Source organism: Phyllostomus discolor, chromosome 1, assembly GCF_004126475.2.
Source record: "Phyllostomus discolor isolate MPI-MPIP mPhyDis1 chromosome 1, mPhyDis1.pri.v3, whole genome shotgun sequence".
Classification (NCBI taxonomy): Eukaryota; Metazoa; Chordata; class Mammalia; order Chiroptera; family Phyllostomidae; genus Phyllostomus; species Phyllostomus discolor.
Genome location: NC_040903.2, coordinates 8,370,257 through 8,397,708, shown reverse-complemented (window position 1 = coordinate 8,397,708; position 27,452 = coordinate 8,370,257). Strand labels below are relative to the sequence as shown.

The window sequence follows — 27,452 nt, the reverse complement described above, 5'->3', positions numbered from 1 at the left end:
GAAGGCAACCGCCAGACTGATGTGGCCCCCGGTGAAAATGAGTTTGACACCCCTGATCTACAGTAAGAAATACATTTTTTGGTGTGATCCAGTACACACACACACACACACACACACACAGGAGACCACAACTGAGACTAAAGATTCACAATCCACCCCCTCCCTGCGTAAGATGTATTCTACTTTTTATTTGGCACCACTCCATTTGAACAAGGTTGCTTTCACCTTTATACCTGGATTTAAAGGCACATTATTTAGAAAAACACTGATCTGGCCCAAAGCATTCACTTTACGAATGGGAAGACAAAAGGGCAGAGAGGGGACCCTCCATCCCCCCACCCCCATCCATCTCTAATTCAAGAAATCCTGTTGCTAAATTGTGTGTCAGCCAACAAACTGTGGCTTCTCTTTCATTCCAATCAACGATCGTATGAAATTGTCAGTAGAAGCTACAGTTCCACTAAAAAGGAAAAAATGCACAACCCACTTCTTGGGTTTAAGTTCAAGTCCTCGGGGACAAGTCCCTGACATGCTTTGAGCCTTTGTGTGCTTGTTTTTCATGCGGGGACTTAGACCGTTAGACCCTTAGACCCTTAGACTTAGACCCTTCCCGCGGCGAGCCTCAGCGGAGCTCTGTGAGGGGGTTATGGAGACGACTCGGATGGGAAGGCCCCATAGAATATATGGTTTCCATTTCTATGCCTTACTCCCTCCTAAATCATGTGAATGAGAAAAGAAAAGGAACAAAAAATAAGGAACCAAACACACAATGTTGTATTCTGGTTCAACTGCCTCAAAGTCACCTTTCTCCGTAAGCCTTGGTGTGGCTGCCTGGGATGGCTGCAGAGCCATGGGCAGGTCTCTTAGGAAGGGGCGGGGCTCTTTTCTCCTGCTCTGCATCTCGGGCTGGCCTGTGGCTGCCTGGACCAGGAGTCTGTTGCCAAGGCGACGCTGTAGACGCCGTCTTTTAAGTGGACTGAAGGTTTCCACCTTGGTTCCTCCGAGTGCTGAGGGACTTGTGGGAAGTGTGATGACCTTGCTCAGGGACTGTCTGGACAGGCCCTGGAACCACATGGAGAAGGAGGGCTCTCATGAGACCCCAGCCTTCCAGGTATCCCCAACAAGGGGCCAGGCAGGTAGTGTGATCTCAAGGACCCTCCAGATCAGCCTGGCCTCCAGCCGAACCCATCCTGCACGAACCCATTCGATCCCACGTTGAGCAGAGAATCTCCCAGCTAAGCCACTGGCCAGAACGACCATGAGATTTGATAAAGTGGTTGCTGTTTTAAGCCACCAAGTTTTGGGGTAGTTTTCTAATGCAACAATGGGTCACCAGAACACTGGAGCTGCTACATAGTTCAGGTAAGGAGTTTCCCAGAGGCAAAACAGCAAAATATAGTTTCTGGAGCAAGATGGCCTTGACTGAATCCTTGGGCAAATTACTAGATATCGTTGTGCCTAAGTTTCCTCACCTGTGAAATGGGGATAATAACTCTACCCTGTTCATATGGTTACTTTGATGGTAAAAAATAGTTAATATCAGTCTATACAAAGTTCTTAGAACAGGCCCTTGCATACAGAGAGTGCCATGCATGTATAGGTTATTATTCTAGAGCAAGCACATGTATTTTAACTATTGATTTAGATTACAACTCAGAGGATCAGCTTTTACTGCTTTTGGATTGTGAACAGCCCATTGTCCTGGGTCTCCAGGTCTCTTGAAATCTGACTTGCGAGATAATTTCAGTTGTCCTTACAAAGGAACATCCTCATGGGCCGATAAAAGAGACAAAGAATCGTAAACAAGGAGCAGTGACACATGGCATTTGCTGGAGCAGCATTTAGTAACAGGTACACTGTTTGCAACATTGTAATTAGTGATGTGGGCAAGAGGTTCAGTAGCACATTAATCATAGGTGCGACATCAAATCCTGCAGAAGACACAGAGAAAACAGGGATTGCATCTCTACAGCAGAAGCCAGCAGGAAGGCGAGCTGGGAAGAAAATGAAACAGAAAGATGAAATGCAGTCAAGTTCAAGATTTTGAATTGGATCTGTCTGTATAACAACCCTTTCCCTCCCCCACCTCCAAAATAGTTTGAAGCATTGCAGTTGAACAAGTATTTACCGAAAGTGTGCACCTCGCCACGCAAGGTGCTGTGCTCCAAAATGAGAACTCCGAGGCAAGGAAGGCCTGTCTCTCCCCATAAAGCCCTCCCAGTCCTAGAGGCGATGCAGGCTGAAACCCATAAAAATAACACAGGGTGGCGATGGATTCGAGAATGAGTGTATGTGCAGGGTTCAGATGTCACACAGACGAGGGAGTGAAGAAGGCTTCTCCCTGGGCTGATGGGTACCACAGTGGACATGTAAACGAAAGATACAGAAACTAGAGCCCTAAATAGGAAATTGAGACTACGTCTATAAAGGGAAAGAAAACAGAAACCCACAAGAGTTTGTGTTTATATTTGAGAATCCGACATGGCCGTTTCCTTCTTTTCGGTGAAGGGCAAAAAAGGGAAAACTGGATGAGTTACAGGCTGCCATCAGAGAGAATGAGAATTAAAAATCAAGATACAGTTAAATAAAAGTGATCCATGAAAACATTTTTCAACTTGGGAAAAATCCATCGACTAAAGGGACACAAATTTCATTAAAATCATAGATAAGGCATTTGCATTGTCTTCGGAAGTAATGGGATTTTTAAGCCAAATGTACTAGAGTGTTATTCATTCATTCATTCATTCATTCATTCAGGGGAGCTGATACAATGCAAACAGCAACATAGTCACTGCTCCTTCAAAGCTCACAGTCAAATAGGTGGGTGAGTGGGTGGGAGGAAGTCTTTAACCAGATAACTGTGCCAGTGCCTAGTCACAACTTTGTTACTTCACAAGGAAAAAGCTAAGCAAACCGTGAGGGGCACTGCAGGGATCTAGGGCTGAGGGGCTGCCTCCAGGGGCTCTCCTCTCCAAGGATGATGCTGGCCTCAGGCTTGAAGACTGGCTTCCGTGGGCAGGAAGAGAAGGGGTGGGGAGAGCCGTTCAGGCAGCATCTCCAGGCGGCACTGGGCCCTGTGGCAGGAGGATCTTACAAAATGGGCTTTGGGGGAAATTTGCTGGAAGGGACACTAGATTTTGATACGTACCATATAACCTCAGCTAGAAATGCTTCCAGTTTCTTTTATTTAACATCAAGAAAAACTCAGGTATACTTACAACCCCCCCCCCCCCAATAGAATGTTTCGGGCAGTAGAAACCCCTTTGAATCTAGGAGAAGTAATTACAGGTTTCTGGCTGCTTCCTCACTTCCTGGTGATGTCACTCGTGTCCCGGGATGGCTGAGAGGTGACTTTGGAATCTGAAGTATTTGGTGTCGTTGGGGGACTGGGCCCGGTAGCATTATTCGAGCTTTCCGTCAGGATACCTGGCTCCAGCCCCAGCGGGACCGTACACTGTCGTCTCAGTGATACATCTGATGAATGCAGTGCAGAATGCAACACTTTGCTTTGGACTTGCAATTAAAAATGTTTATTAAAGTTCATGTCCTTCTCCTCTGTGATACTGTTGAGGCTCGATGTGAACAATCGCTAACTCGTACATTTGAATGATCAGAATATAGGGAATTGTATTTCTCCAAACGCTCTTCTTCATAAATCAGTCGCTGCTTCTTAGGAGGAAAATAAATTTGCTTTTGAATGGCGCACCCACGTTTTTTTTCTTCGCATGATTAGATTCTGCATGCTCGAATGGGCTGCAAATCCCGAGGAGACCCAGATGGAGCCCCACCTTCTGCAGGAGGCTTTTGTCCTCTCTCTGGGTAGCTCTGGTCTGCCTGTTGTCTGATGCCCATCATTTCACTCATACACACACACACACACACACACACATATATATTTCCCCCAATTTAACTCTCTTAAGTGCTTACATATTTTTCATTCTGACTACATTTTTAATCCTTTCTTGAGGATATTTTTATTGATTTGAAAGAGAGAGAAAGGGAGAGAGAGAGAGAAACAGCCACTTGAGAGAGAAGCATCAGTTGCCTCTGGTACACACCCTGACTGGGGATCAAACCCGCAACCCGGGTGCGTGCCCTGAGATTTGGTAAACGGGACAACGTTCTGACCAGCTGAGCCGCCAGGCCAGAGCCATTCTGATTGTATTTTAAACCACAATTCCTAGCATGGCAGCTGGCACTTCATAAATTCTCAGTGTGTCTATTGATTCGATGGATAAGAAACAAAGGGATAGCAGAGTTGCATCAGCTTGAATTCTGAAGTTGTAGGACACAGAGTGAGACTCTTGTTAACTTAAGAAGGTGGTTCGTTGGAGGATTACAGGGTTGCTCAGGGGAGGGGCGGGAGGCTGAGAATCAGGCTTGGGGGAGTTGGGGACCAGTGGACACCATGGGGTGTCGGCAGTACCATTGGTCAGTGGGTGTTTGCCGAATGCATTGGAGAGGTTTATTTCCCTCTGGAGAGCTGAGGTTCCAGAGGAAGTGTGAAGGTGGCTTGCTCTTACTGGCGTTGTGCACTCTGATGGGGCCAATAGCATCCCCTCACGTTTCCTGTGTTCACCGTGTGCTGATCCCATCGAAACTTCTTCCGGAGTCCTTGCTCATTTCCTCCGCACAATAACCCTCAAGGTTATTGGGTCAAGGACTATGCATATTCTCCTCATACAAGTGAATAAACTGAGGCACACCAAAGAATCCAAAGTATTTGTTATCAGCATCTCATTTTATACTCTGTATCCCATTGGTAGAATCTGAATGTTAATTTTGTTTCCTAAGCATCTTGCAAGAGTATGAAGAAGATTAATGAGGAAATGTTGGCATAATATTTAGTGTTTCTTGGAAGAAAGCGTCTGGTGAATGCAATTATTGTTCATTTTCATAATAATGAAATATGAAATATCATAGTATTTTATGCTCTTCTCTTTAATTCATCCTTTTTAAAGAGCTTTTTAAATTATGGATTTTAGAGAGGGGGGCAGGGAGAGAGAGAAACAGAGGGATAGAGAGAATTAGAGAGAGAGAGAGAAAGAGAGAAAGAAACATCAATTTGTTTTGCACTAATTTATGCATCATTGGTTGATTCTTGTATATGCTGTCACTGGGGATTGAACTGGCAACTCTGGTGTACTGGGACGATGCTCTAACTAACTGAGCTACCAGTTAAAGGCTAATTAATTTTCCTAATCCTAGTGCACAATCAACTTCTTTTCAAAGCCAAAGATTTCAGAAGTCACTCTTTCTTAAGTTTTTTTTCCTCCTAATTTTATAAATACATATATACATATATTTATTGATTCCCATCTTACGCATTTTAAATGGTTTTCCCCTTGAAGGTCAGAGCTCCAGGGATGCAAGAGATTAAGCCCTGGGTCAAAGAACACTTGTGGTTCCCCTGGCGGGCAGATGACCACCTTTGGGTTTGGGGGGACAAAACAAGGAATCCTGTGTTAAGAGCCAAACTGCAACCATAGAGTTAATGCCCGCCCTCCTTAGATCATTATACGGAGCTCTTCGTGGGTTGAGAGAAAAAGGAACAGAGAGAGGGAGAGAAAGTGATCTGCAAAGAATTTCCCCTTGATATCTTGTCACTCACCCGAATGGCTGGTGATAATTGGACACTGGAGACATTGGTGAGATAAGGCAAGATATCCCTTTCTGAAGAAGCTACATCTCCCACAACGGAGTATCAGCCATTATCTCTGGCACAGGGGATCCACACCTTGGCTAATGCCAACGTGCTAACCCTCAATTATCAGAAAATATGCCGAGAAATTATAAAAGATGGGACTGAAGACTTTATCCAGGTGACAAAGCCTAAGAGTATTTGTGCTGATCCCAAGTTTCCCCATTAGTAAAATAAGGAGGAAGGCAAGACGGGGTAAGATTGGGAGCTTAGAAAAAAAAAAAACTGATGAAAGGAATTGGGAAGGTATCCATAAGCCTATGAATGAACTTTAGTAATTTTGTTGACTAGAATAGTATAATATTCTTTTTTAAATATACCTTTTGGGGTTTTATTTTTTATTGTATTTTTCCATTACCATTTACTCCCTTTACACCCTCTGCGCCCCCTGCAATCACCACGCTGTTGTTGGTATCCATGCGTCTCTTTCCCTCTTTGCCTAAATCTCTCCACCCCTCCCCCCTTAGCTGTCATCCCGCTATGTGTAAGTCTGTCTCTATTTTGCTTGTTAGTTCAGTTTATTCATCAGATTCCACATGTAAGCGAAATCATATGATATTTGTCTTTCTCTGACTGGCTTATTCCACTTAGCATAATGTTCTCCAGGTCCATCCATCTGTCACCAAGGGTTAAATTTTTTCCTTTTTTATGGCTGAGTAGAATTCCGTTGTATAAGTGTTCCGTAGTTGTTTTATTGACTCATCTACTGATGGACACTTGGGCTGCTTCTGTATCTTGGCGATTTCAAATGATGCCGCAACGAACATAGGGGTGCTTACGCTCTTTGGGATTTGTGTTTTGGGTTCCTTCAGATATATTCCCAGAAGTGGGATTGCTGGGTCAAAAGGCAGATCCATTTTTAATTTTTTGAGGTATCTCCACGCTGCTTTCCACAGTGGCTACACCCATCTGCATATAATATTCTTTTTGTGTCAGCCTTCCAAGTTTAAAAAAGCACTGTGAAAGGTCAAGTGCACCTGCACGCATGGTCTCACTCTCTTCACCTGTAGTTAGTTGCATTTTCATAGCACTCTTCCCCAACAGAGAACAAAATGTTTTATAGCAGACCTAGGCCTAAGTTGGTGTGTTATAATATAAAGAAAATGGTTACTCTGTTCAATTAAATGTATATATTTAAGATGGAGCAAGTGTACATTTTGGTATGGATAAACTATTTAAATTATGATACAATTTCACAGTTCTAATAGATTGAATAATATGGCTTGATGACTGTTCTTGTGCTAAAAGATTCATTTCAAGTTTAATGAGTGTACCATGGGGGCTTTAGTCAGCAGCAACATTTGAATGCTTGATTAAAATAATATAGTAGAATGTTTAAAGACTGTTCTGTTCAGTGGTAAGGATTCTAATCAATCTATGAAAAAGCATTAACTGAGCAACTATGGTAAGCAAGAGGCTTTTGATTTGGGTGGATGGACTTTGGGACATAGCAATGGCTCCAACCAGACTCCTGGTAAGTGCTGAACAAGCATTTGCATCACCAGAGAAGAAATGAACTCACAAATCTTGAGTGACACTGAAGATTTTTTAGAATAGATACTATGTGCAAAGTACATCCATGGATCAGCCTACACACCTGTGCTGTAACCGATTGTACGTGTATTGAAGGCGGGTAGAGTGACAGATTAAGAGACTTATTTGAGGTCAGACATCTGGGAGGTAGTGGGCTGGGATTTGAACCTGGGTTTGATTACATCTGTTCTGGGGGTTCATGGACTCCTAGACCTTCTGAGACTCCCCTGGAAACCTTTTTCAAGTTTGACTGTAAATCTTCCCAGGGAGATTATTAATAGCTTTATTACCTCCTCCATGAGATTCATAATGAAATCCTGTATCTTCCTCCCAGATTGTAAAAGCTCATATACCATTGAAAGGCTCAGATTTAGTCATACCACAATAGATACATTCCATGTAAATAGATAAATAGACGAAGGTCAACAAAGACATTGTATGATGAGTTGCTTGGGTCCATCAGTGGAAGTGGTAGGAACCCGTCTGTGGTGTGATTTTTGGAAGGTTTGCCCTAGGAGGAGGCATTTGAGGGGTACCTTCAGGGGTCTCACTGTACTTGGGTCACGGACCTGGGTTCCAGCTCTGTGCGCTGCGACCACACTCTCTCTCCCTCCTTCTCCACCCTTCTTAGAGCGACAACTGACGGCCAGGAAGAATGAATCCCCACGCGTTTGCCTCTCCCCAGAGCCGATTACCTGCAAGGCTGCTCCTCGAACATGAGGCTGAGCACAGTGAGGCAAACGACATTTGGAAAAGTTCCAGCCGGAGCGGGTGTCCAGCTGCTCATTTAGTTCATGAACTGTTTGTCAATACTGACAATTAGTGGGCTAAAGATTGCATTGACCACACGACAAGAATCAATGTGTGCAGCTCTGGTTAGTCACTTACCTCCGAGTGTATTAAAGCCCATAGCTTTCTTATAAATCCTTCAAAGCCACCGTGCTATGATCCTCCTGACAGCAGGCATTGACACATCAATAAATCCTTTTGACGAGGGTGATCTGTGAAAATCAATACCAGTTTATCAGCGATTCCCATGTAGGCCTCTTTCTGACGGGCCAGCAGAGGTTTAAGATCATTTCCCAAAGCAGGAGAACTGGTGTGGTTTAGGTGCAAATCTTGTAGTTACTGTGCCTGCAGGCGCTTACTTGGACTGAAGTCCTTTGCGCAAAGGATCTTTCTAAATCCCTTTGGAGGGAGAGAGACCCACTCACTGATAGTCCGGGTGATGGTATCACAGCCCCCTTTAAAAGTGAAGTGCGGGGGGTGGGGGGTGCGGGTCACAGGTCTCAGCGCGCACTCACTTTGCCAGTGTCTGCCTGATCTTCAACTCCTCTCCTTGTCAAAGAAAGCCTGAGCCCTTCCCAGCCCTCCCCCCCTTAGTCTTAGACAGCGTTTAGCAAAGGCACTTAAGGTATCTGTCTGTTGAACAGGTTTGCTTGACGTGTTTTTTATTATGTGAGCTGACTTAAACCTTCATGCCAAGTAAAAAGACCGACAATTTAAGTTCGTAGACAACAACAGGGTATTAGTTAAGATAAGGAGCGCGGCTGTAACAAACACATCTCACACTGTCAGTCTCTGCCATGTAACATGTGGGTCCTTGTCGTCCTCTCCACCCTGAGTCAGGGACCCAAGCCCCTTCCATCCTTGGTTCTGACGTCTTCCAGTGCCTGCATGATCCTTAGTTCCGCCTGAGGAAGTAGAAAAAGGGAAGAGAGAAACAGAAACACACCTGCTTCTTAACACCCTCATAGAGAAATGGCATATTGAGCAGGCTTAGAGTTTATGAACTAAAAACTGGGCCACAAGCGCAAGAAAGGACTTGTCAGTGTGGCCCTCGGTAGGCCCCCTCCTAGGGACAGCCCCACCCTGTGCAAGGGGCTCAGACATGTCCCGCGGTTTTAAGTGCGTGGAATCCGGGTCTGGAAAAAACGCTGTTCCAATACTTTCCAAAGTTTGCTGGCAAATGGGGGAGACAGTCCACCTGCCCTCAGTTAGCAGAATGTTTGCAGGTTTTCATTTCATTACTAACCTCCCTGGTAAGACCCCCTAAATAATGATAACCTTTTATTTCTCTGGGCTTCCTTGGACCCCAACTTTTGGCATGAAATTCACTGCATCAAAAGGGTCTTTTAGGCCTCTCCTTTGAAAGTTTTGTTACCAGCAGCAATTAAGCAGTTTTAAGGGGTCCTGAAAAATAAAAGTTTATAAACATCTCATGTGTTCCCTCTCTTAAAAAAAAATACAACCTCCAAAGAGGTGACTGCACTAAACTTCCAGGCTTCCAGGCTCCACTGGTCATTAATAAAGTCTGCCTGCCGTTCTGTTTGTCTCAGGGCTTTCTTGCTAGCTGCCTTCTCTCTGCCTCTTATAAAAATCTTTGCTGAGCAGCCATGTCTGTGTCTTGCTGAAACTAATAAAATTATATCTATTGTTCTCTTGGGGAGCTCCGTCCAGGGTCGCATTTGCGAACCAAAGACAAAGAGAAGTTTCGGTTGGCATTTTGCTGTAATTAAAGAGCCCAGAGTTTTCCAGAGGGGCATACCTAGACAAAGGGATATCTGCTAACTTTAGCGTTGTTGAGGGGGTCTTTTGTTTTCCTTCCTCCCTCCCTCCCTCCCTTCTTTCCTTCCTTCCTTCCTTTTTTTAAAGATTTTATTTATTTATATTTATTTTTAGAGAGGGAAGGGAGGGAGAAAGAGAGAGAGAAACATCAATGTGCTGTTGCTGGGGGCCGTGGCCTGCAACCCAGGCATGTACCCTGGCTGGGAATCGAACCTGCGACACTTTGGTTCGCAGCCTGAGCTCAATCCACTGAGCTACGTCAGCCAGGCTTCCTTCCTTTCTTCTTCCCTTCCTCCCTTCCTTCCCTTTCCTTCCCTCTTCCTTCTTAATCTTTCTCTTTATTTATCTTCTTTAAATGATTATACAGACTACATTGATGTTGAAAGATATCTGTTCTGTTCTGTAGCATTTTTTTAAAGCATGGAAACTCGCTTGCCATATGGAATTGGGAGAAGATAGAATGCTTTGCAGAAAGCCTGCCCGCCTTCACCTTTGGAGGCGAACTGAAATATTGGAATACAGGAGGAAAGTTCCCCACCGACGGGAAATGCACTCCTGAGTGGTCTCCAGCTTTTCGGCCATGAGTTCAAGTCTTTGTCAGTTTCTCCTGTGTGGGCGGGCAGGCAAACGGTTACTTGGGAGGACAGGACACAGGTGAACCAAGAATGGGTGTGAGGAAAGAGGACCCTGATCTTTGTCTCCGTGCTTAGCCACTGTGGTCTCTGCAAACACAGCGTGTCCACCGAGGGGGCGGGGTTTGTTTCCCCGACAGCGCGCTGGGCCCTGAGCCTGAGAGCGAAGATCGGGAGGGTTTTCTGCAGTGCAGCAAATGAAACAGCTCATTAGCTATGAGAAGCCAATAATCTTTTGTGAGTCACCAGTAGCTACTATTCCTCGGGGAAATTTATTCTAGGCAAGGCAGGAATAGGAAGACGGTAGGAAGAAAGGGGGCGTGTGGAACACGGAAGGGGCGAGGGAGAACGCGCTTCCCATCCTCGCGGAAGGCGCGGCCCTTGCTCTGACGCACTGGTTCTTCCTCGCGCGCAGGCTATTTTGAGCACCCCGCATTCTCGCCGGTGAGAAGGATGCTTTGGCTATTATCCAGGATTCATTAAGGCTGTATGGCCCTTGCACTATTTTACTTGTGCATATACGACTACGGAGACCACAACCGTTAACATTTTTTTAAGGCACAGTCACGTTCTGTTGTAACCCTGTGACGTACACAAGACAGGAATTTACAGCCCGTTCCACAGACGGGATTGTAGATGGGATTGCAGATGGGATGGGATTGGGGCACACATGTTAGGCTTATACTGCAGGGGCCATAGGTTAAAACGGGGCCACAGCCCCATGTAAAAGAGACTTACCAATGTCGCCCCCAAATGGGACTGATCCAGGTCAAAAAGCAGTTTTAACTCCTAGTCCCTGGCTCTTTCTACCAAGGAGATTTGAACTAGAATAATACTAATAATAGCTAACATCTATGTAGCATTGTGTTAGGTATACTTTTCCTATATTAACTCGTTTCATCTCCAAAGCAATGCTGAGATGGCTTCTGTTAGTAGCACTGTCACATGCCTGAGAAAGTGGGGACAAGGAGACAGTACGGAGCTCACCCTTAGGGACATAACCGGTAACAGAAGGAGCTGGGAACACTTCCTCAGCACACCCAGTGGCTGTGATTTCCAAAAGCTGTGCAAGATTCTTGCAGGTGTTCCGTGGACTTGAGGGTCCAGAGTTCAGACTGAATACTTACCACTCTTCCCTCCTGAATCCCCGTGACATCCTGCAGGAGGAGTTTTCAGATGTGTGGAAACAAAACCCCCCTAAGAGTCCCCCTGTTTAAAGGCAGGGGAGCTTCCCAGAGGGCCGGTGTCCCCCACACTGAACTCAGACCAGCCCGATGTGCATTCGTTCATTCATTCATTCATTCATCTGCCATAGTTTGTGTGCCCACTGTGGGCCAGGCACTGAGAAGGCACAGAGAAGAAGACGCCCTGGTCTTAGTCCTCAAGGAGAACACGGCCTCAATGGGGGAGCGGGGGGGGGGGGGGAGAGAGAGGGAGAGAGAGAGAGGGAGGGAGAGAGAGAAGGAAGGAGAGGGAGAGAGATACGGATTCGGGTAGTGATTATGTGCAGTTAGTGCTCCACCAGAGACGGGAGCCGCGTGCTCCTCAAGCCGGAGGTGCAGAGGGACTGGTTTGGGCAAGCGGGGCGTTAACTGGCTGCTGAGAGATCGGGTCCACGTCATGGCCAGGTCAGTGTGTAGCTGGGAGATGTTCGGAAAGTGGCTTTCCTTCGCTAAGACTCATTTTCTTTTCCCGGCAAATGTGGGTGATGACCCTCCCTCACACACAGGCTTGCAGTGAGGGTTACTGCATAAAACCAGCCACATCGTCAGTGTTTGCAGAGTGCGATGACATCAGTAACAACCATCTTGAAATCCTCAAGGAGGCTGTGACTCCGCACGACGGCAGAGGAGAGAGTGTTGTGTGTGAGCCAGAGGAAGACAATTCCCAGGCCAGAAATGAGCACAAACACCGCCACAGAGTAATGGGCCCCCACAGCGCATCCCTGAGCATACTGTGTGGCACCAGGCTCCACCTGCCTCTTCCCTCTGTAGGCTTTGCCTGCTCTGGTCGGTTCTCCACGCAGCCAGAGGAATCGTTGTTCGGGGCTGTAATTGCTACCATAGCCCTTTCTCTCCTGAGAACTAGGCAGCGGTTCCCAGTTGTCTCTTGAACTGACTTGAATCATGTTGATCACAGACTCCGACCCCCCTGTCTCCAACACCCCCTCTCGTCCCCCACCACTCCCTGGATTTCCCCTCCGCTCCAGTCAAGCAGGCCGCTCCTGCCTCTGTACATTGTTTCCTGTCCCTCCCTCCCCAGGACAGGGCGGACCCCTGCATAAGCATTTGACAGATTTTTCTAAAGTGTGAGTGAGTGTGTGTGTATGTTGTGATTTTAAAGCGATGAAATATGGTGAAGCTCGGTGGGGAGAATTGTCTGCTCGCAAACCAATGATTTAGAATCAGATAAGCACTTCCTGACACAGAGTGGGTTTCGTGGGCCTACCCGGCATTTAAGATGTTTGAATACAGCGGTGCAGACTTTTTGCCGCCACACTCCCCGAATTCGTACGTTGAAGCCCTGACCCCAACGTGACAGTATCTGGAGATGAGGCCCTTGGGAGGTAACTGGGGTTGGATGAAGTCACGGGGGAGGAGGGGCCCTTATGACAGAATTTGTGTCCTTCTAGGAGATACTAGAGAAGTTCCCCCACTCCACCCGTGAGGACACGGTGGGAATGCAGCCACCTGCAAGCCAGGAAGAGGGCTGTCCCTGGAAGAGACCATGCAGGCACCCTGACCTTGGACTTGCAGCTTTCGGAAGCATGAGAAAATGAACTTCTGTTCATCAGCCCAGGGTGTGGTATTTTGGTAGGGGAGCCTGTGTGGTATTTTGGTAGGGGGGCCTGAGCTGACTAATAACCCAGTTGGATTGTTTCTAAACAAAGAGAAAAAAAGGATAAAGAAGATGGAGTACACAACAAATGAACAAAATAAAACAAACAAAGCTAGCCCACCAATACCTGGCTTTCCTCCCGCATGGCAACCGTTGCCTGGAGCTGAGGAGAGGCGTCCTGTCTTCCGCTGGAGCCCGCGGTGGCTCAGGGTCCTCGGTAACTCCTGGTGCCGCTGCCGCTACCCGTGGCAGTGGTGCCGGTGCTTTACCTGCCAGACCAGTGTAGTCACGTGACCTTGGTGTTTCTGCTTTAGAATCGCCCTTTCTTCGCTGGGAACATACTTCACGGAGGACCCACCACTGCTTGCGTTGTATAAATGAAACAATAAAGTAGCACATGTGTATCCATAATCAATCTCAAAAACTCCACATCAACAGTGTACTCAGAACTGCCCTAAATTAATTGCTCCCTGTACCTCATTCAGGACACGCACAAACCTAAGGTCAGTACGATGACTATCCATTGTACAGTTGAGGATGTCTGGATACAGGGAGCTTAGGCAACAGAAAGAAAAGAAGGAAGCACAGCGCCGCAACTCAGATTTTCTTACTCCGGCGCAACTGTTACTCCTTTTATTCTACTCCGTGTGAGTATGCGGTTGAAAATTGTTGGTTCCGTGTGAAGCTAAGACAGATGCACTTTCTCCTCAATTGTGACCCGTTTGGTGGGTTCCCACGCCTAACAACATGTGTGCTCTTTGATTGAATTTCAAAATAAGGACAGACTTTGTCACAAGGTCAAACCCTCCTTCATAATCTGAACTCCGAACGTTTTTCCTAAATGACATACATGGATCCTTGTTCTCCTTTCCCAAATGCATACTTTTCACAAAGTGTTTCTAACGTTGCAGCTTTTTTGTGGAAAGCTAGCATCCTCCTACGTTATGAAGACCAGTAGTATTTACCCGATTGCCAAGATATTGACGAATTCAGTCATTTGAGTCAATGACTTGATGTGAGCTCAGGGACTTTTAAACTGAAAAGGGGGCCCTGGCCGCAGAGCTCAGTGTGGTTAGAGCATCCTTCCAGTAGCCAAGGTTGCAGGTCTGAACTGGTCAGGGCACATGCAAGAGTCAACCAATGAATGCTTAAATAGGTGGAACGACAAAGTGATGTTCCTCTCTCTCCCCCTCCCTTTCTCTCTCTAAAATCAATACATAACAATTAAAAAAAATGGAAGAGAGGACAGGAGATGAGTGAACAATGGAAGGGACCAAAAAATGGGGTCAGTGATGTCTGTATCAAAACAGAGTGGCATTTTCCCAACGTGCCAAGGCAGAAGTAACTCCTGCTTCCCCCGATGCCGCGGGGCAGCAGGAAATCTCCACAGAGGCCGTCACAGCTGCCTGCAGCCATCTCCCCGGGACAGCAGCTCCAGAAACTCTTTCCTTAAAGCAGTGAGATGCAGAACACATTTGCTCTCAGAGCCAGTGGTGAGGGACCTCTGGGTCTGATGACTGTCCTGAGACTCAGCGAAATCTCAGGGAAACCTACCAGGATGGGTCGCATTTCATGTTTCAGCCTCCAGGCTGCTTCTCTTAAACACCACGGCCTGCAGTCAATGCCCCTGGGGGTCAGGACCTCATAGTGGCACTCAGAGCCTCTTCCACAAATCCCGGGGTTGGTACCCACCCTCCCCCACCACGCCCACTGCAGTCCCCTGGGCGGCTGCCCAACCCATGATCAAAGCGGCCACCTCGCTCCCCAGCTGTGCGGCCCAGGTCGCTTTCCCCACATTCTTTATTTTTGTGAGGGAATCGAGGACTTCAGAGTGTTGTCAAGAGGCAGGTGAGAGGGCAGAAATAAAAACCCTAGCACCTAATTTTCAAGCAAGTTCCTCCTAATTGTTATGAGTTTGGACCCTGACGTTTGACTTGTATGAATTCTGTTGCTGCCACCATCTTGTTAAAAAGACGTTGTGGCGATTTCACAACACCTCCAAGAGTCGTTTTCTCCATTTTTCAAATGAGAATGGAAACAGTTACCGCCACATAAGCCCGGCGAGGAGCAGAGAAGAGGCTCGGATAAAGCATTGAGCCCAGCGCTGGGCGCGGGGACGAGCTGCCAGTCTATTTTCACTCCCGTTCTTTTCTGGAATCCTCCTCACACCTGAGTGCGTCTCTTCCTGCAGATCTGACTTGTTCCCTGGAAGGCTGGCAGCGGAGCCCTGGTGGGATGCGGCTCTCCAGCAAGATGAGTCACAGGGCACACACCCAGCCCTGCCCTTGTCACCCGAGACCCAGCCTGGGGCTACCCACTGACGGGAGGAGGGTCCACACTCCCATCCTGACTCCAGCCTGGCCTCTTGTCTCTTTTTCTGGAATTTCCTTTGCCAGAAGGTTTTGCACATTTTTATGGGGGACAAGTAACAACAGCTGTTGAGGACAAAGGAGCCACAGGCTTTGAGCAGGGGCTGCTGGCCCTCCGTGGCCAGCGAGGCCTGGTCTGAAGAGAGGCATGGGTGGGACAGGGCCTGTACTAGCCTCAGCTCACTTCTCTGCAGGGAGGAGTCGGCGTGTGCCGCAGTGGAGATGTACCGGATGGTGCGGGGGGGTGGGGGGTGGGGGTGGAAGGTGAGCACCGCCCCGACTGCGGGCAGAGGCCCGGCTCTGCAGTAAACACCATCTAGCTAATTCACCTGTGTGGGCTGTAAAGGGACAGGCTCCTGCAAATGGAAAACCACAGCCTCAGAATGAGCGCACTTTGGAGAGAGGGCTGGAAATCCGGCTGCCATGGGGGACTGAGAGGAGTCTCGGGGTCCTGGAATTCTCTGGGAGCTTTTAATTGGTAATTGAAGGTAGTGATGGCGCGGCAGCGCATCAGGAAGGATTTGGGAGCCTGCCTTGTTCCCGGAAGCACCTTTTCTTAATGGATTCGGGCTCTTATTTTTTTTTTTTTTGCAGATGGTGCCTGGGTGGGGTTCAAAAAATATACGTTCCCTCTTCTTTTTTACATAGAGAACTTCTGTTTTTGTTTTCGCTTTTTAAAGAAAGACAATAAACATTGTGCGATTTTTAGGGGGACCTGTCCAATTTTATAATCCAATTTTATATGGAGAGGGATGACGATTCCTATGCTGTGCTCTTGGTAACATAATTAGATCTGTGGAGGTAGATGGAAGGAAATCACTGGCTGAGAGTGACTCTCAGTACCGGGGGGGTTGGACGGTGGGGAGGTGGCTTCGTGACTTGTCCCCGAAAGGGTCTTTCTAAGAAAACACGGCTTGTATGAGTCTGCTTGCCTTCCTTCCTGTATTTCTCATTCCCTTCGTTTCCTTCTTCTATGCATGTAAGAGATCCTATTATGCTCTAAGTTCCATTTATTCACTCTACACTTTTGGGGGGGGCCCACGGTGAGCCCACACTCCCCGCCTGGGGTTGGGAATGCACAAGTAAACAAGCGAAAGCGAGTGTGGGCCCTGCCCTGGCAAAGTGCCGTCTAATGCAGGCTACAGACAATTAAGCAGTAATTGCAAGGCAATGAGAAAAGTGCTGTGGTTCGTGGAGCCCAAGGGGCTCCCGGGAGCCCACAGGGTGGGCGTTCATCTATACCAGCCTGAGAGCAGGAGGCAGAGCTGGAGTCTGCCCCTTGGAAGGGGGTGGAAGAGGGTTCCTAAAAGGTGCCACGTCCTGGGTGGACAAGGAGCACCGTCCCCCAGGTGAGGAGTTTGGGTTTGTCCTCCGGGTCATGCATGCAAAAGGTCTGGAGAGGGATGTCAGACTCTGCAGCCCTGAGACTTACATTTCAGAGATGTGCCTGCGCCTTCTATTCCTCTGCGTCCCATCCATTCCACGTCATGATGGTCCAGTATCGCCCACCGCCCCCGCGCCCCCACCACCCACCTCCAACTACCTGGGAACAACCTCCGCTTAGACGTTCTTTTATGCTCAGTGTCCACCAAAAAATGGCAAACTGCCGAAGTGTGTTTCTTAATGAAATGCAAAATAAGGAATCTTGTAATCTGCACTAAAGGAATGCTGAAGTAAGTTTATAAAGAGATGCAGAAGCTGGTCTGTCCAAAGAACCATAACCTCACACAACTGATACAAACGTCCTCTATACATTGTTACCGTTTCTACAATTTACAGGGCTGCGGCAGAGCTCACAACAGCAAAAAGCAGGATCATCCAGGTGGACAGGAAATTCTTGAACTTTTTCACCTATTTCAATTTTTTAAAAAGATTTTATTTATTTTTTAGAGGGAAGGGAGGGAGAGAGAGAGAGAGAGAGAAACATTAATGTGCAGTTGCTGGGGGTCATGACCTTCAACCCAGATATGTGCCCTGACTGGGAATCGAACCTGCGACACTTTGGTTCACAGCCTGTGCTCAATCCACTGAGCTACGCCAGCCAGGGCTCACCTATTGCAAATTTTTTAATAAGTTTTCCTGACAGTAGAGAAACGGGTGCCTTGGGTTCAGGAAGCCTGTGTTCATTTCTGAGCCCTGCCTCTCGATTTGGGACCCACCCCAGTCCAGTCACTGTGCTCCTCTGCCCCTCAGTCTTTCCCTTTCCATTTGCTTGTATACCAGGCACCTGTGTGTGACACCATTGGAAGTAAGCAATCTTCTGAAAAAAGAGATCTATCAGATTCCACAAATAAAACCACAGGCTGCCCTGTTAAATTGGACTTTCAGGTAAACTTCAAACAATTGTATAAGTAGGTCTCAAATACTTCACAAGACCTACTTCTGCTACAAATTATTTGTAGTTTGTCTGAAATTCAAATTCAACTGAGCAACCCGTGTTGCCTCTGACAACCCTGCCTGCATCCCGAGAGGTGAGTCAGCGGTGCGGACTGTCATATTCAGAATCCAGAAGAGAAGACTCAGAAACCCGGAGGTACCGTTTCCTAAGTTTTTTTTTAAAGATTTTATTTATTTATTTTTAGAGAGGGAAGGGAGGGAGAGAGAGAGGGAGAAACATCAATGTGCGGTTGCTGGGGGCGGTGACCTGCAACCCAGGCATGTGCCCTGACTGGGAATCGAACCTGTGATGCCTTGGTTCACAGCCCGCGCTCAACCCACTGAGCTATGCCAGCCAGGGCTACCATTTCCTAAGTTTTGATCTGTGTTTTGTTTCATCATAAATCCCCGGTGGATGTTGGGGAGATGCAGGTCAACGTCAGCACAAAACTGGGGCGAAGCCTCCATACAGGCTGGTAGGACCCTGCGCTCCGGAAGGAAAGGGGAGAGAAGAGGAGGAAAGGGAGGGGAAACCGCCAGTGGAGAGAATTTTCCGTTTTGTCCCGCCCACTTGGTGTTTACGGATGACGGGCTTGACGAACGTGTGCCCGTCACGGGAGCGGAGACGGCGCCTGTAAGTTGTGTCTCGGGGGTGGCTCTTCTCTGGCTCCGGGGAAGCGGCCCAGCCCTCGTTAGCGCGCGGCTCCCCTGAGGACCTGGGGTCGCCACGTGTCCGCCTGAGGCCCGCGGGGGCTGCGGGCACCACCTAGCGTGTCCAGGGATTTCCCGTTTCTGGTTCCTCTGGACGCTCAGAGGGTTTAATCCATCATACTGGATGGCTTTGTGTTGAATTTCTTTTCTTGTCCCTCACTGTGCATTTGGCTGGCAGAGGAAAACCCCAGTCTTAGGATGAGTAAGCACGGCGGAATCTCTGTCACTCGACAGGAGGTGACTGCAAGTGGTGGAGTCCAGCTTCCCAGGCCAGAGGCCGGGGAAGTCGTGTGTTCAGGGAGTCTTCCATGTTCCGGGGGAACTGGGCATTCCGGGCCAAGCCCTGTCCTTGCAGACCGTGCTGGGCAGAGCAGGGTCCACTGGGCACTGACGCTTTGGAGGTGTGGGGAGAGGTGATTGGGGTGTTTACGGTTTTAGCAGAGGTGGTCTGTCTATCGGACTTTCTGAGAGATGGCAATTAACAAGGAGTGTGTCTGTAAAATTGCAGAGTAGGCCAAGGTTAGTTGGTGCTCATGTTTTTTGTTTCTCTCTCTTATTTCTTGGATTGTTCTCCCTTTCCTGACACTCGGTACTCAGGGTCCTATTGCATCTCTCCGCCTAGAGCTTTCTCCCGGCCTTGAACTTTCTCCCTGAGGAGCCTGGTCCTGTAGTTCTCTAGCTGTGAGAACTGTCAGAAGAGTTACTTAACTCTTCTGTTTCTCTCCAAGAGAGAAATAAGGGAGCTGCTTACTACCTTGTATAGTAATATTTGCTCTGTAGAGAAATGCCGTATAGAAAGCCCTTGAGAAGTCACAATGAAGGGATCATCTTGAGCCATTGACTGTGTACTGACCACACAACCATCTGAATCAACACACTGAGTTCTCACAATCACCCTGTGGGAGAGGTAACATGAATCCCATTTTACAGCTAAGGAAGCAGAGGTACAATTATATTAAATTGCCTAAGACTGTATAGCTTTTAAGTGCTGCTATGATTACATGAACAGGCAGTGTGGCTCATGGGACTACACTGCTAATCACTATGTTCAGAACCTCTCTAAACATGTTTGGTTGTTATTGTTCCTAACTGTTCTACAGAACACTGGGGTCCAAGCGAATGTAGCAGCTATTCAGTTCCTTAGTCGTGTTGGTTTGGAAAAATCCATAACTTATCTCGGCATATTAGCGCATCTGAGAAGTCAGAGAATAAAGACACGGATTTAATTTTTTTAAACAGACTTAAACTGTTTTTAGGATACTTTTAGATATACGGTAAAGTGTCAAAGATAGTCCAGAAAATTCCCGTGTACTCTGCGGCATCTCCCCAGTTGTTAAGTTCTTATGTTAGTGATGCATTATCACCTCTGGCGATCCAATCTTAATGCATTATCGTTAGCCGGGGTCCATGCTTTGTCCAGATTGCTTCAGTTTCTCTGTGACATTCCCAGGCTTCCAGCCAAGATTCCACATTAGCTCGAGTCACCGTGTCTGCTTGGGCTTCTCTGGGCCGGGACAGTCTGTTAGATGTCTCTTGTGTTGAGTTACCTTGACAGTTTTGAGGAGTGCTGGTCAGGTATTTGGCAGAATACCCCTCGATTTTGGTACGTCTATTGTTTTTCTCATAGTAGACTGGCGCTAGTGCTTTTGGGGAGAAAGACCACAGATGTGGAGTGGCGTTCTTGTTGCCTCGCATCGATGGTACAGGTTAACAGCGTGGTTTACTAGTGATGGTGTTGAGCTCCATCACCTGGCTGGAGTGACATTGATTGATCAGGTTTCTCCCCCATAACATTACTCTTTCACCTCTTTCTGGACCATATTCAGCCCATGCCTAAGTGATGGAAAGTTAAATTCCGCCTTTTGTAGGAGTTTATCCACATAAATTATCTGTAATCCTTCTGCACGGCAGACTCGTCTCTTCTCTCCCACTTCTTTGTCCAACCGTTCATTTATGTCAGAATGGATTCATGGATATTTGTCTTACACTTTGGGTTGTAATCCAATACTATTTTATTTTCCTTTTTTTTCATAATTACTATTCATTTTATTGAGTAATATTCCATTTTAATTGCCTCAATAAAGTTTAAGAGGGGTTGGATCATTAACAGTATTGGAAGTCACTGTAAGTTTAATGTCTAAAATATACTGCAGTGTCCTCAGATTTTTTGTTTCAATTACAGTTTATGTTCAATATTATTTTATATTAGTTTCAAATGTGGGGCATAGTGGTTAGACAATCCTATACTTTATGAAGTGTTCGCCCTGGTATTTCCAGCACCCACCTGGCACCATCCAGAGTTACTACAGAACGGTGTTGTTTAATCCTTTTATTCAAACTGCCCCACCATTGCTCATCAGAAGCGCTTTCAGTTGGCACCTGTGTGTGTGTGCGCTTCCCTGCTTCCCGACGGTACAGGGTACGCAGGCTCATCTGATGTATTTGCTGCCCCAGCTTCAGAGTTCATCATCTTTGCAAGGAGCCCTGGTTCCTTCTATCAGAGGATCGGGGTAACGGGTGTGCGCACTGCTCCTGGGGTGTCAGACCGCGGTCAGGTCCTCTCTGCAGGGAGAGCTGGGAAATAGATGCATGTAGGGTAGCCCCATTGAATGTTTTTAATCAAGTGTTTCCCAGACTTCTTTGAATATAGGCCTCCCCTCAAATGCCCAAACATTGCTTAACCTTTCTCTGGACATTAGTCTTCCATGGAATCCACTTACCCCCTGGTAGTATAGCAATGCCATTTGTGTGTCTGGATTTCAACAGGTATTAATAACAATAGTAATAATAGTGATGATTATAATTATAACTACTACTTACTGACTATCTATTTCTATAATAAGTACAGTACTGACCTAGAGGTTAGGGTGGTAGGATAGACTTCTAGGTCCCTATTCTCCAGGGACTCAGAGTCCAGTGGAAAGTAGACAAATAAAGGAGTGGTCGGACTCCTTTATTATATAGTGATGTGCTAGGGGGAAAGCCAGCAGGCTCTGGGTCCCATGGGAGGGCCCCCACTGCCTGAGTAACTGCCACAGCTTTCAACCCTTCCCTTGCTTCCCTCTAGTCGGTGAGTCAAGCTGAGCCAAAGTGAGAATCTCAAACGCTGCTAGGGAGGTGTCTCCTTGTTTTAACATCCCTTCAGGAGCTTCCTGTTGGCCTCAGGACCAAGCCCAACAGGGACAGGACTAGCGCAGGTGAGCAAGGTGCCTGGGGCAGGTGTTAAGGTGGCGCTCGCTCTCCAGGGCAGTCTTGTGCCTGTATGACCCTGAGAGTGAGTGCCACCTTCCGTCTTGCCCGGACTTCGCTCAGTGACTTTTGTGATGGAGTCTCTGCTACTTGTGGCCCCTCACCACAGCCTCCCTCTTTCGGTAGCCACACCCAACATCCTCCTTTTTCCCAGACTCCCTCTCACTCTTGCACCTTCCCAGAAAGGTCCAGATGTTCACGGAACAGTCTTTCTGCTTTTCTTTATCTGACCAATCCCTACGCTTCTGCAGGTTTAGAATAAAGGTTTCTTGTTCCAAGATTTTCCTGTCCTTAACTCCTGCTCTTCCTCACGATCCTGTTTTCAAGTATCTTTTCATAGTGCCCTCTACTGGCGTAGAGAGGCTCTTAGTCCACTGCTGGCAGTCCTCAGTTGACTGTCTTCTCTGTCTGGACGTAATCTCTTTGAGGGAAGGACCAGGGCAATTTGGCTCACTGTTCCTTCCCAGGGCTCCACCCTTGGTCGTGGTGCTCCACACCGTGCTGCTGAATAAGCGAACGCAGGAATGAACGAAGGGATGAACTCAGACTGGGCAGCATGGAGCACTTGCAGGAGAGGTGAGGCTTGAGTTAAATCAAGAGAAGAAAAGACAAGGACTCCGTGAGGCTTTAATAACAGGCTGAACCATATGAAATGGCACCGTTTCTCTTAAGTAAAGAATGGTTGACTATTCAGAAGGGTCGCCCTGGTTAGAGCCAACATTATTGAACACTTAGTATGCGTTCAGGCTCTTCCTATGCCCTCAATAACTGTCGATGTTATGAACCCAGTTAGTTAGCTACTTCAATTATTTGCGTTTGACCAATGCCACAACTGAAGCACAGAGAAGTTAGGTAACAGACCCAGTGACACACAGCCTCATAGCAAAGCCACAACTCCAGCCCAGGACATCTGCTTCAGAATCCTGAAACCCTAGCCAACATCTTGAAGGCAAGGAGGGTGGGACATGCAGAGGGGCATTAAGGAGGTTGTAAGAATATGAGATGTGCACTTTTCACAGAGATATGTTGGGCAAACTGAAGGCGAAGAGACGGCTTTGGAGGAGCTGCAGGGGAGATTGTCACACCTCCTTCTGCAGTGAGCGCCTCCTGGCTCCCACCTTCTGCCAACCCAAGTGCCTTTGGGATGTACAGTGACAACCAGCCATTGCAGCAGGCTTAAAGCCAAACCATTCCTGCTGTTCCCCAAGGTGTCAGCCCCACACTGCCTACCCCAGCAGAGGCCGTATATTTGGGCTGTTGGCTCTTGGCTGCATGGTCTTTAGTGGATTCCAAAAGGGCCTTCTTCTGGCAAGAGAGAGGACTGCTTCTCCCCTTTGCTAAGACCCTTCTTCTGGAAGTATGCAGATGCATTTTGAATATGGTAATGCTTACTGGAAGGCATTGCCGCTGCATGGCCTATAGGTGTTAAATCTAAGATTTTGCTGATTGAGCTGGGAACGGGGAGCAGGTCCTAGACCAGTACTTTAATCGCTCTGGTGATCTTAGGAAGAGTTGAAGACCTCAGCTTCGATATCTGTAAAATGGGTATATGGCCTGCCTGTTCTACTGGGTTCTGGCACCCTCAATCAATCTCTAGCCTGCGTGGTGGTTCTCACCACTCCATAGTTCAGATCCTCACTACAGCATGGTGATTCTCACCATGTACCATGGTTCAGAATCTCACCATGTACCATGGTTCAGATTCTCACCATGCCACATTCAGACTGGTGCTCTGCATAGTCCCGCTCCAAAACATGTTATGTTCTGCCCTGCAGAGTGACTTGACTGCACAAAGAAGTTACTAATAAGAATAATTACAAATCCTTTGGTAATAATTTGTGAATTATGTACATGAAGGATTGCGATCTATTCAGGTGTGTTTATTTCCATGAACAAAACACTCTTCTTTTTGTGTGTACAAATGACTGCTTACAAGACAAAAAGTCCCTTTAACTTGAATAAAACTACATCTTTGGTAAAGACCCAAGTAATTAGAAATAAGAAGCTTACAGTGACAACCCCGGGAGCTGATGGCTTGATGGCTGGGACTTCAAATGGAATTCCACCTCCTAAGTATAATTAAGCACCTGAAGGAATGCTGAGGATTTGAAGTAAGCCCACAGAAGCCAGAGATTTCAGAACTGAGGCTCTGAAGTCACCAGGATCGCCCTGCCCTGGTTCAAGGATGCTCTTTGATACTGCTCTTGCCCCGGGAGGCAGGGGCTGCGTGTAATCTCCTAACCTGCAAGGGCCAGGAAGTGGGCAGCAAAGAAACACGTACGCCAGTTTTCAGCCGCTCCCCTTTGTTGTCAGCTGAAGGAAACCGATAGGTGTTATTGAGCACATGTAAGAATGATGCTTCTTCCTTGTCGGGGAAAGACATGTTTGAGCCGTACAAGGGAAATGGCCACCTCCAACCTCCACTTGCATAACACGAAGTCCTGTTTCAATGCTCTTTGGTCGAGGGGGGTGCGGTTCCTTTGGGGCTCGGCTGCTTTCCTGTGGGGCACGAGGAAGGCTTGTCATCTGGGGCGGGAACATCAGGACCTCCCCCTCCTGCACCGAGGGAATTGTTCTCCTGCCTTGCACACACGTGAGAAAATCAATGGGAGCTGCTTTCGGAAGCAGCAAAGGGGGACGGAATAGGTGTCTGAGGCGGGAACCAGCCCCGCCCGACAAACCTATACAGTAGGAACAATATACCCCTCCCAGGACTGCAGGGTGGGGAGGGTCTGTTCTTTTTAACCCTTTACCTGTTATTTATTAGGTTACTCTTACTGGAAAGGCAGAATAGGTGAACCTACATGGAAGGAGGAGGGAGTGAGGAGGGACCCATCATTTATGAAGGGACCGTGATGGGCCGTTATATTAATATTGTTTCACATAATTTAATTTTGTCTAGTTTTTATAATCATCTGTGAAGTGGACTTTCTATAAGGCTGCGGGTCAGAGAAGTTAGGCGGTGTGCACAATGTCACACAGCGAGTATGGGCGGAACTGGGGGTTACATCAGAAATAACCCCCGAACCCATGCTTGTGTCTCCCACAGCCAGTAGACAACACATTCACAGTGCATTCATAGAATGTACCTGAACTTGCCCTCCTCCCTCCTATTGGGACTCTTTAACAAGAGTTTTCATAGTGCTTGCCTGCCAGTCACTGAGCAGAGAGCTGTTTTGAGTGCGGAGGTCGCCGGGGTCAAGGGCAGGGTCATTGCCGTGGATGGCTGGGAGGAGTGCCAGGTGTCCACGTTCCTCTGCCCAGGTTGGCAGCGCAGAGTCTGCGGGCTCAGTCCTTTCCCCGGAATCACAATGCATCTTCTGAAATGGAATGAGAACACTGGAAGAAGTAATTAGGTAATTGGTCCTGGCGACGAGACTTGGGAGACCAGGAGCAGGTTTCAGCTCCCCGACACTCTTCCTCTGCCTCAGAATGCGAACTAGGTCTTCAAGAATTTCCCTGTGTGCTGGGAAGCATATTTCTTTCCTACATGGTAGAGAGAAGTAGACTCTCATGGGGGAAGAGTCAAGGCAGATCAAATTTAAAGAATAAAATACACCTCTGTCATAGCGTCGTTAAGAAGATTAAATATTTGTGAAGCACTTAGGACAGGGCCTGGCACATAGTAGGGATGTAAATATTTGCTAACTACAAGGAAGTGGGCTGTCCCGTTGTTCTTACTGGAATGTGAGCTCCAAGGGTAGCTTGTATTTCTGTCTTGCAGTAATTGCCCAGTAAAATTTTAGTGGATGAAAATCTCAGGGTTTCTATAATCGTTTCAAAATAGGTAAAATTCCCAGACCCACACCCACTTTATTTCCCAGCAAGTGTGTCTGTGTTAAGGTGTGGGGAACGTAAGAACATTTCAGAATCAAGATTGAGGTTGTTGCCCTGGCTGGTGTAGCTCAGTGGATTGAGTGCGGGCTGGGAACCAAGGTGTCCCAGGTTCGATTCCCAGTCAGGGCACATGCCTGTGTTGCAGGCCATGACCCCCAGCAACCGCACATTGATGTTTCTCTCTCTCTCTCTCTCTTTCTCCCCCCTTTCCCTCTCTAAAAATAAATAAATAAAATCTTAAAAAAAAGATTGAGGTTGTTAACTCTTACCCAGTTTTAGAATTCATCTATTCAAGTCTCTAAAAGAAGGAGTACATTGAAGAGAGTATAAATACTGCACATACACATGTTGGGAGCTGCATGTCCTCACCCGTGTGTACCACACTCCACGCGACCCGCTGACACGCGCTGGTTGGCTGGCGAGATGAAATCTGGAAGTTACTATTTTTTTGCCGAGTCAGGCAAACACTCCGCGACAGCTGAAGGGTCCTTCGGAAATCTTCCATACAGGGTTGCTTTTTCCCCGGTGCAGCTCCCAACCCCCTTCGCAACGGCAGGAACGAGCGAGGTGCTACAACAAATTACTTGATTAGCTATCTTTCAAATTAAATTGGTTCTCATCTGGATGTTGTCAAAAGTATCTAAGGCCTGGGGAAGATTACAGTGTTTATGAATCAGAAGCGGCTGCTTCTATTTGTAATGGCACTTTGTGGGTTTTTTTTGTGTTTTTTTTTTTTTAAACCCTGATTTGACAATCCTCCTTTCAGATTTGCCTTCACCACAGATGTGGAAATCAGGCAATACGGTAAAGCACAAAGCCCAGGTTTTATCATGGAAATTCTGAAATGCCCCTGACTGTGGCAGTGGGGCAGGGGGATGTTGGCATGGCTGTCCAGGGAGAGGGGAGCCCGGCACATGATAATGACAGGTGGTTATGTAAATAGATTCCTGGAGCCGGGCAGTTGGGCTGACAGAGGAAATAGAAATCTACAGAGCAGAAAAGATGCTAAGAACAGGCTGGGGTGAAGGCCTATAGGAGACCTGTGTTGGCTCTTTGTGTCCCCGCGGAGGGCACCGCAATTGAACAAGAGGCTGGCTCTTCGGTAGTCACCCCGTTGCTTTGGGTTCCAGGCATTTTTTCTTCCACTGGCTCCTTCTCCAGAGTGACTTTGCAAGCGTGCTAAGTTTAGCTCTGAGTTACCAGGAACCGGACAGCTCAGAGGACCAACACGTCCCGTGCTCCCATCCAGAGAGCCCACGCATTGCGACTCCAGGGCATTCTGACGTCTGGAACTTTTTCTGCCTGGTTATCAAGGAAAAAGTATTGGTTCAGTGAGATGGCTTTGCATTGTGTCTGGGGAGGCCACATGACTAAGCAGTTACACAGAAGTGAGTGTGAGTCCCGCCTTCACTCCTTAACGGTTTTACCCTGCTGGTGACACGGGTCTCGCTCCCTGGTCTCTGTAAAATGCCGCCAGGAGATCCGACACTGAAGTCGTTTTATGGACTCCATGTTCGTATGTATTTAGTGGGTGCTATACTCCCTGGTCACTGTTACTGACGGTAGAACTTTGAAAGAGGCATAAGAGGCAACATTGCACTTGAGGTCAGCTGCTACCTGTCCTCGGGTGGATAACTA

The 27,452-nt window shown here is 47.4% G+C and overlaps 1 protein-coding gene and 2 long non-coding RNA genes across 14 annotated transcripts in view; all 3 read left to right on the top strand.

Annotated features, from left to right (window-relative positions):
• LDB2 (LIM domain binding 2) overlaps positions 1-27,452 on the top strand; it is a 341,339-nt gene that overhangs the window by 70,123 nt on the left and 243,764 nt on the right. The window lies entirely within an intron of this gene.
• On the top strand, positions 10,109-12,983 carry LOC118499085. Its single transcript, XR_004901591.1, has 3 exons — positions 10,109-11,366; positions 12,164-12,170; positions 12,218-12,983. It is a non-coding gene; the product is annotated as an uncharacterized LOC118499085 (long non-coding RNA).
• LOC118499086 lies at positions 21,290-26,112 on the top strand. Its single transcript, XR_004901592.1, has 2 exons — positions 21,290-25,859; positions 26,069-26,112. It is a non-coding gene; the product is annotated as an uncharacterized LOC118499086 (long non-coding RNA).